The sequence below is a fragment of the Hyla sarda genome, chromosome 1 (genome assembly GCF_029499605.1).
Source record: "Hyla sarda isolate aHylSar1 chromosome 1, aHylSar1.hap1, whole genome shotgun sequence".
NCBI lineage: Eukaryota > Metazoa > Chordata > Amphibia > Anura > Hylidae > Hyla > Hyla sarda.
Window position 1 is genome coordinate 558987920 of NC_079189.1, and position 8829 is coordinate 558996748.

Consider the following 8829-nt stretch of genomic DNA (forward strand, 5'->3'; position numbering starts at 1 on the left):
CCGCAGGTCTGGTCCGGATGGACGATCTGCCCCATGACAGGTTTCAGCCTGTTGGCCAGCACCTTGGCGAGGATCTTGTAGTCCACGTTCAGGAGAGAGATGGGACGACAGTTTTTCAGGTCACATCTCTCCCCCTTCCGCTTATACAAGATCGTGATCATCCCTTCCCTCAACGACGTAGGCAGGTAATAGTGTAGGGTCTGGTGGTATTAACCCTTTGTTGTCATGACACCAGGGTGCGGTTTCCTCAATGTAATGGTCCTACCGCCAACCGTCCCACAAACGGCAGGGAGAAATAACGGAATGCTCACAGCAGATTTTCTGAAGTAAACTTGAAGTAACTTTACTGTATATTTTATGCAACTGCAGATAACAGAACAGTCTTTGTATAGAGGACCATAGTTCAGGTTCCTCACAGGTTTGCTGGGACTTCTAAGTACAATGAGCTTTGATTTGCTAGGCACTGTGCTACTGATTTGAATATAATTGAGTTGCAGTAGTCACACAGGATTTTAGTAGTTTTGAGCTGGATGACTCACAGTTTAGTGGCTGTGGAAGATAAGGCGCCTAGCTTGAATTGATGATGAGATATGAGATGTGCTTTCTCTGATAGTCCAGAACAAGAGAGCGAATTAAGTGGCAGCAGCCCCTTATATATTAAGGGGGAGGGACAAAGTTCATTGGTCAGCAGAACCTGACCTCTGGGTACATCACATGACCCAAAGGTCCTTAAAAGAGTTCTCTAAGCTAAAACTTTTAACCCCCGCTGTGCCCGGACTGTAAAACTATACATAATAAACTTTCACTTACCTGCCTACGTTCCCCCGTGGTTCCGATATCGCCGTCCCGTTCTCTGGTCCCGGTCTCTTCCACTTCCTGCGGGTCGGTGACTTCACTCCGCGCTCAGCCTATCAGCGGCCGGTGCAATGTCCCATCACGGCCACTGATAGGCTGAGCGCAGAGTGAAGTCACCGACCCGCAGGAAGAGGAAGCTGACAGGGACCGGAGCACGGGTGGCGATATCGGAACAATGGGGGATCATAGGCAGGTAAGTGAAAGTTTATTATGTATAGTTTTACAGCCCGGGCACAGCGGGGGATAAAATATTTCAGTTGGAGAACTCCTTTAAACCATAGCATAACATAAATTAAAGGCACGTGACCTCTAAGGTCCTATATAGAGGTATCCTATATCAATTAAATATATAAATATATACATTACATATTAACATAGTGAGAGGCGACTAGGGGTTAGCACTTCAGGAGAGCCCATTAGCATGGAGGGACTCTGGCTGAGGGGACTCCAGACAAAGTGACAGGACCAGGTCCTGTACCGGGATACCACACTAAAAGCCCTCAAAGATTGGCTTACTGTATTGAAAATACTTGCACTTCTTATTCAAAGGTTTGTGGCATTGAAACATGTGATCTTGTGAAAGCATGAAAACTTATTGAGCACTGAGGACTAACTCAGACTGTAGGTCACTAAAGAGAGATTAGAATAGGTGGAGGGGCTCTTGTTCAGCTTTCTTCTTCTTTGATTAAGCAATGCTCCTTCTTGGAGGTGGAAACTTGAGTATGATTCTGTGGTGTCCCAGAGCCAGAGTGTGTCCTGTCAGGTAAAAATGACTTTAGGTGCCCTCGCTGGGCCCTGCTGCTCAGGTGATGCTTTGATACTTGTTATGGTCTTTGTCTGTTAATTTATATTGTTTTGCACTGTACCTTTAAGAAATGTACAGGATATCTGTAAGGAGGTATGATGCAGAGTACCCATATGACCCTGGTTGCCCAATGGGTGCCCCCCCCCCCTTCACAGTGCAGACTGGAGATGACATTTTGAGCAAAATCCTCCAAACTCCGTACAATGCCGTGATCTCTCTCTCTCTCTCTCTCTCTCTCTCTTTCTCGAGCTATAGCAAGGAGCTCCTAAAGGGCAGAACTTCATACGTAATGTAAACATGTAAGTTACATTTATTTTTACAGCTATTCACCAGCTGTCAGATTCTCTTTATAATAACGCCATATAATACCACATTTTCCCTGTAGTGGGTGCTGATCATCGCAGGTTCAGTTGATCATCTGAGCGGCTGCACTTTGATTTTCTCCATATATTCCATCACCTAGTTACATGATTTACCAAACACAAGTTATAGAAGAAATCTCTGACAGCATTAGATATGTAATTGTGTTGATTTTTAGCAGGGGAGATTTGTGCACCTGTCATGTAGAGTGACAGGTTCTGAGCAAACAAATGCAGCGGCGCATTCCTTTATACTTTGTAGTGTAACATTGCTCCATTAGATTAGCTTGTGTGATCTGCCCGTACAGCTATCGGTACTACCTATCATTCCATATAGACAAGAATGCTTCCAGATTACATATCCTGGAGCACTGCATGGATTGAGTAAAATTAAAGATAACCAAGAAATGAAACAAGCAGGACTTTACTTACAATACTGCCTGAACAATATTTAGGGTCCTATTAGATGCGCCCATGTGCTATGAAAACAATCGCTAATCCTGTAGATTGGTGCTTTGTTTACAGCCTATAACATAGACATTGCATGCAGAGGGATATACTGTATGATCGATCACTGGATTGCTTGTGCAGCCCCCTGCATCCATCATTTGTCTGCAAAAGATGTTAGCATACGGGAACAAAGCTAACAGCCAATGTGTTTTCTTGTTTTTCAGCTTATCACTGGCCCTATCACACAGGACGATATCAGCCTCCATGTAATAAATACCTTAGGCTATGGGTATTCTACAAAGTCAGAAGTCTTAAAGGGGTTGTCCACTTTTTACAATTCCATAGAAGGGCCTCAGTTGATGACAGGCAGTCCTGCTGTAGGAATCCCCTGTAATCTTTGTGTATTGTGGATCACCATTCTAGGGCTAACAAAACATTACACGGTTATTGTTGAAAGCAATAAGCTGGCTATATAATACACAAGAACTTGTTTTCTCCATAGAGAGATGCTTTTTATAGCTGCTCCCTGCTCTAGCTAATAGAGGTGCAGAATTTGGGACCGCTAGGGATTAGGAGGACCAGTCGGCAGGATTTTAGGGGTTTCCTCATTCAGAAAGAGCCCAGGTTCATCCTGCCCATATCCTGAGGCTGCTCGCCCATGCCCACCTGTGCTTAACCCCTTAAGGACTCAGCCCATTTTGGCCTTAAGGACTCAGACAATTTAATTTTTACGTTTTCATTTTTTCCTCCTCGCCTTCTAAAAATCATAACTCTTTTATATTTTCATCCACAGACTAGTATGAGGGCTTGTTTTTTGCGCGACCAGTTGTCCTTTGTAATGACATCACTCATTATATCATAAAATGTATGGCGCAACCAAAAAACACTATTTTTGTGGGGAAATTAAAACGAAAAACGCAATTTTGCTAATTTTGGAAGGTTTTGTTTTCACGCCGTACAATTTCTGGTAAAAATGACGTGTGTTCTTTATTCTGAGGGTCAATACGATTAAAATGATACCCATTATTATATACTTTTATATTATTGTTGCGCTTAAAAAAAATCACAAACTTTTTAACCAAATTAGTACGTTTATAATCCCTTTATTTTGATGACCTATAACTTTTTTATTTTTCCGTATAAGCGGCGGTATGGGGGCTCATTTTTTGCGCCATGATCTGTACTTTTTTTGATACCACATTTGTATATAAAAAACTTTTAATACATTTTTTATCATTTTTTTTTTAATAAAATGTATTAAAAAAGTAGGAATTTTGGACTTTTTTAATTTTTTTTCGTTCACGCCGTTCACCGTACGGGATAATTAACATCTTATTTTAATAGTTCGGACATTTACGCACGCGGCGATACCAAATATGTCTATAAAAAATGTTTTTTACGCTTTTTGGGGGTAAAATAGGAAAAAACGGACGTTTTACTTTTTTATTGGGGGAGGGGATTTTTCACTTTTTTTTTACTTTTACTTTTACATTTTTTTACATTTTTTTTTACACTTGAATAGTCCCCATAGGGGACTATTCATAGCAATACCATGATTGCTAATACTGATCTGTTCTATGTATAGGACATAGAACAGATCAGTATTATCGGTCATCTCCTGCTCTGGTCTGCTCGATCACAGACCAGAGCAGGAGACGCCGGGAGCCGCACGGAGGAAGGTGAGGGGACCTCCGTGCGGCGTTATGAATGATCGGATCCCCGCAGCAGCGCTGCGGGCGATCCGATCGTTCATTTTAATCGCGAACTGCCGCAGATGCCGGGATCTGTATTGATCCCGGCACCTGAGGGGTTAATGGCGGACGCCCGCGAGATCGCGGGCGTCGGCCATTGCCGGCGGGTCCCTGGCTGCGATCAGCAGCCGGGATCAGCCGCGCATGACACGGGCATCGCTCCGATGCCCGCGGTTATGCTTAGGACGTAAATGTACGTCCTGGTGCGTTAAGTACCACCTCACCAGGACGTACATTTACGTCCTGCGTCCTTAAGGGGTTAAAGAGTACCTGACAAATAAACTTTTCTAAACTAACTCAACCTATGTTCCATAACTACTCCTAACACCCCTCCCATCCTTCAAAAAAATTTCGGAGCTTTAAAAAGCTGTGTATCATACCTTTCTTCTTGCTCACAGTGCAATCTCCCAGCAGGAGAAAGTGGGCGTTTCCCAGCAGGCATGACATCACTGAAGCCTGCTGGGGGACAACTTCCACCCTCACATTGTTTCAGTGCTGTGATGAATAGAAGACCTCAAGCTTTGTGCAGCAGCTTTCAGTCTGTGCTTCTTTCAGTGAGGTTCTGTTCAGCTTTTATTCTGTACAGCTGCTTTCACTGAGGCTCTATGCATGTTTCACTCAGGCTCTATGCATGTTTCACTGAGAGGCTCTTTTGCAGCTGTCAATCAAGCTCATTGCAGAGAAACCTGAGTTTGGAGATCCTTTTGTGGCCAGAAGTATACAGCAGAAAAACTAACATAAAATGTTTTTTTTTATGGAAGGCAATTACAAAAGTTATTTATTTGGCATAAGGAATCAAATATTAAAAATCATGTTTAATGACAGTGCCCACAGCCTGTCTTCTTCACTTCACCTTTCCAGCTGTACCTAATGCAAGCACCATCCCAAGGTGGGGCAGTGCATGTACATTAATTAATTCTTTTCCTGGCGGCTTGAATGCTGTTCAGTGCTTGTGCAGTTCCCTAGTGCAGAACAGCGGGAGAAGACTACATTAATGCACATTACCCCTTAAATCCTGCTGACAGGTCCGCTGTAACTCAGAACCCTAATAGAGAACTATATTTTTTCTAAATCAGACAATTATAGCGTATAAAAGACCACTGATCTTCCACCAACATAGTTGCACAGAAAAATATCTGCCAATTTATGAACCATCTACATGTGTTATAACAGACCTTCCATGTTGTTTTACCTATTTACCTATTGGAATAGGTGAAGATGGAGGGCAAGAAAGCAAGCAACAGCATGTAACTCATGACGTTATCTTTACATGTTCCATTAGAACGGGAACAAACAGAGATTCCTGCATCATCTCCTTGGCCAGTGCGGATTTGTGATTTATCACTGAATATCACTTTTCTCCAATTCACACTCCTTGTTTTCCTCACTTTAAATACTAGTGCTAGTTTATGTTTGGCTAATATGTAATTCTACTTATCTAATTTAATTCACTTAATTTCTTGTAGTTCTTCCACCCAATTTTTTGTTTATTTACTTCGTGTATTTTCTTAGATTTTTTCTTAGCATATTGCTTTGAGTTTTCTACCCTGACAGTTTAACCCCTTAAAGGGGTACTCTTCCCCTAGACAACTTATCCCCTATCCAAAGGATAGGGGATAAGATGCCTGATCGCAGGGGTCTTGCCGCTGGGGACCCCCGCAATCTCTCCTGCAGTACCCGCTTGTCATCAGCTTCACGGAGTGAAGAAGCTGATGACTCACGATACATGGGCCGGAGTATGGTGACATCACTGCCCCGCCCCCTCGTGATGTCATGCCCCCTCCCATTGGCTTGCATTGAGGGGGCGAGGCCGTGACATCACGATACTCCGGCCCCTGTATCGTGAGTCATCAGCACGGAGCGATCTTTGCTTTGCGCAGCTGATGACAATTACTTTGTAATGAAATCAATCATTTCACCACTAAATCTATGGCGAAACCCCCAAGAAATTATTTGTGGGGCCACATAAAAATACACCATTTTGTAACTTTTGGGAGATTCCGCTTCTACGCAGTGCACTTTTAAGTGAAAATGACACCTTATCTTTAATCTGTAGGTCCAGGTCTGGAGATGAGAGAAGTTACAGTGATTCGATTCAACATGAACTTCTCAGCTTGGTAGTTGCTGACTTTATCCTGCATAAATTAGTTCAGCTTTCAGGTGCTTCGGTGGGCTGCAAAAGGTTAATACAGTCCTAGGAGAGAGTCTCCAGCCCACCGGAGCACCTGAAAGCTGAACTCATTTATGCAGGATAAAGTCAGCAACCGCCGAGCCGAGAAGTTCATGATGAATCAAATTACTGTAACTTCACTCATCTCTATCCAGGTCTATAAGGTTACAACGATTTATATATAATTATATAGGTTTGATTTTGTTTTACTTATTTTAAAAAATTATAACTTTTTGTATGAAAATTAGTATGTTTAAAATTGTCCTCTTCTGACCCCTATAAAAAAAAAATTCCGTATACGGGGATTTTTTTTATCTGTATTGTTTTTATGGGACTTTTTGATCGCTTTTTATAAATTTTTTTAGGGTATACAAAATGAGCAAAAATATGCAATTCTGGACTTTGGTATTTTTTTGGACTGGAAAGAACTACACAACTTCCTCTGTAGTATACAGCAGCTGATACTACAAGGATTAAGATTTTTTTATAGAAATAATTTACAAATCTGTTTAACTTTCTGGCACCAGTTGATTTGAAATTCTTTTTTTCCCCTTTAACTTGTTTGGTAAACTCATAAAGAGTCAAAAGCACGATGTTGTATATAAATACTTTTACTTGCAAAACGCATAAAAAATTAAACCATTTCATTGTCAAATCAATAACCTGTAAACAACTCCTTGTCAACTTTAAGTTACATTTACAATGGACACTGTTATCTTACATGGATATCAACATATTTACAAAATATAAGTTAACCTCTCTGCTGATACAATCACATCTCCTATGACACAGCAGCAGTTTTTTAGTTTTTTTGGCAATAATATTTTTTTTCCAATAATATTATTATAATTTTTTACATTAGTGTATAAATAACTCTTGAAATTAGCATCAGTGCAATGAATAAATGATTTCACTTGGATCCCTGTGGGGGGTATAGAATTTCCAGCCTGAAGTTTACAGGTATAATGTTGATAAGAACTTGATAAAATTCACATTGGCAGATGTGGTTGTGATGTTTAAATCAAGGCTGTCCAGGCATGCTGGGAGTTGAAGTTTTGCAACAGCTGGAGACACCCTGGTTAGAAAATGCTGTTCTAGCATGATCCTGCACCCAAAAAAAAATGCAGTAAAATATATATTCCCCATTCAAACAAAAGGCAGCAAGCTGAATATTTCCCCTAAATGTACGTTTACACGCTACAGATCTGCTGCAGATTTTCTGTATTCTTTATATACAATAAATACTGAAAATTCAGTGCTGTGTCAGCTCATTTAGTTACATTGATTTACACAGCATCAAGTCTTCAGAAGCAAATTCAAAGTGGGAATGCACCCTTAGGGTACGTTCACACGTGCAGATTTACAGCGTATTTTACGCTACAGATCCGCCGCTGAAGGACCTCTGTATGGTGCCCTTAAATGTGCCTGCTCGGAGCAGCAATACGCCGCTCTGAGCAGACACACACTGCAATGTGGGAGTTGCTGCGCATGCGCGGTGTACTCACACACATCACGGCCACTTCCCCTGCTCAATGAGCTAGGCCGAGAGCTGCCGCGATGTGCGAGTATACTGCACATGCGCGGCGACTCACACATCGCAGTGTGTCTGCTCGTAGCGGCGTATTGCTGCTCCGAGCAGGCACATATAAAGGCAGCATATAGGAGCTGCGAAAATCTGCACGTGTGAACGTACCCTTAGGGTGCATTTACATGTGGGTATTTTTGCTGCCCTTTGGCTTCAATGGGCAACAAAATCTGCTGAAGCAAATCTGCAGCAGAAAATACGCACATGTGAACGTACCCTTAGATTAAAAGCTGTGCTCAGTCATTAAGTTTACGTTGAAATCTGCAGCAGAAAATCCTGTGCATCAAATCTGTGTATGTGTAAAAGGGAAATTCTAAAGAGGGTAATCTCCGAGCAGTAGTAAATGCAACTATTGTGGGGGTTGAACCCCAATTTTTGTGTTTTACAGTCATTCTTCTAAATTCCAGATGTCTCTGCAATTTGACAGATTTTTTTCATTGGAATGTAATACTTGTACATGGTTCGTGTAGTCCATCCTGGTAGATCCTATTTGTCACTAGGAACACGAGTACATTTACACATATTGCTGTTTTATTGGGAAATGTGTAATTGTTTAAAGTGGTCCCCCCATCAGTTTGCTCCACCTCCAGTGTCCCCCTCTGATGCTCTGATGTTGCATACATTGTGCACATGGCACTGCAGCACTTCCAGCAAGGGAACCCAGAGCGGTGTCAAATTGATTTTTTTTTTTTTACCCCAATCCCAATTTATTTTATTATTTTTTTTAACTAATTGAAAACCCTTACACAATCCTTGTGTAAACTAGTGCACGGGGAATTATAACAGCAGCCCATAGATCCTATAGTCCAGTGTTTCCTAACCAGGTTGCCTCCAGCTGTTGCAAAACTACAATT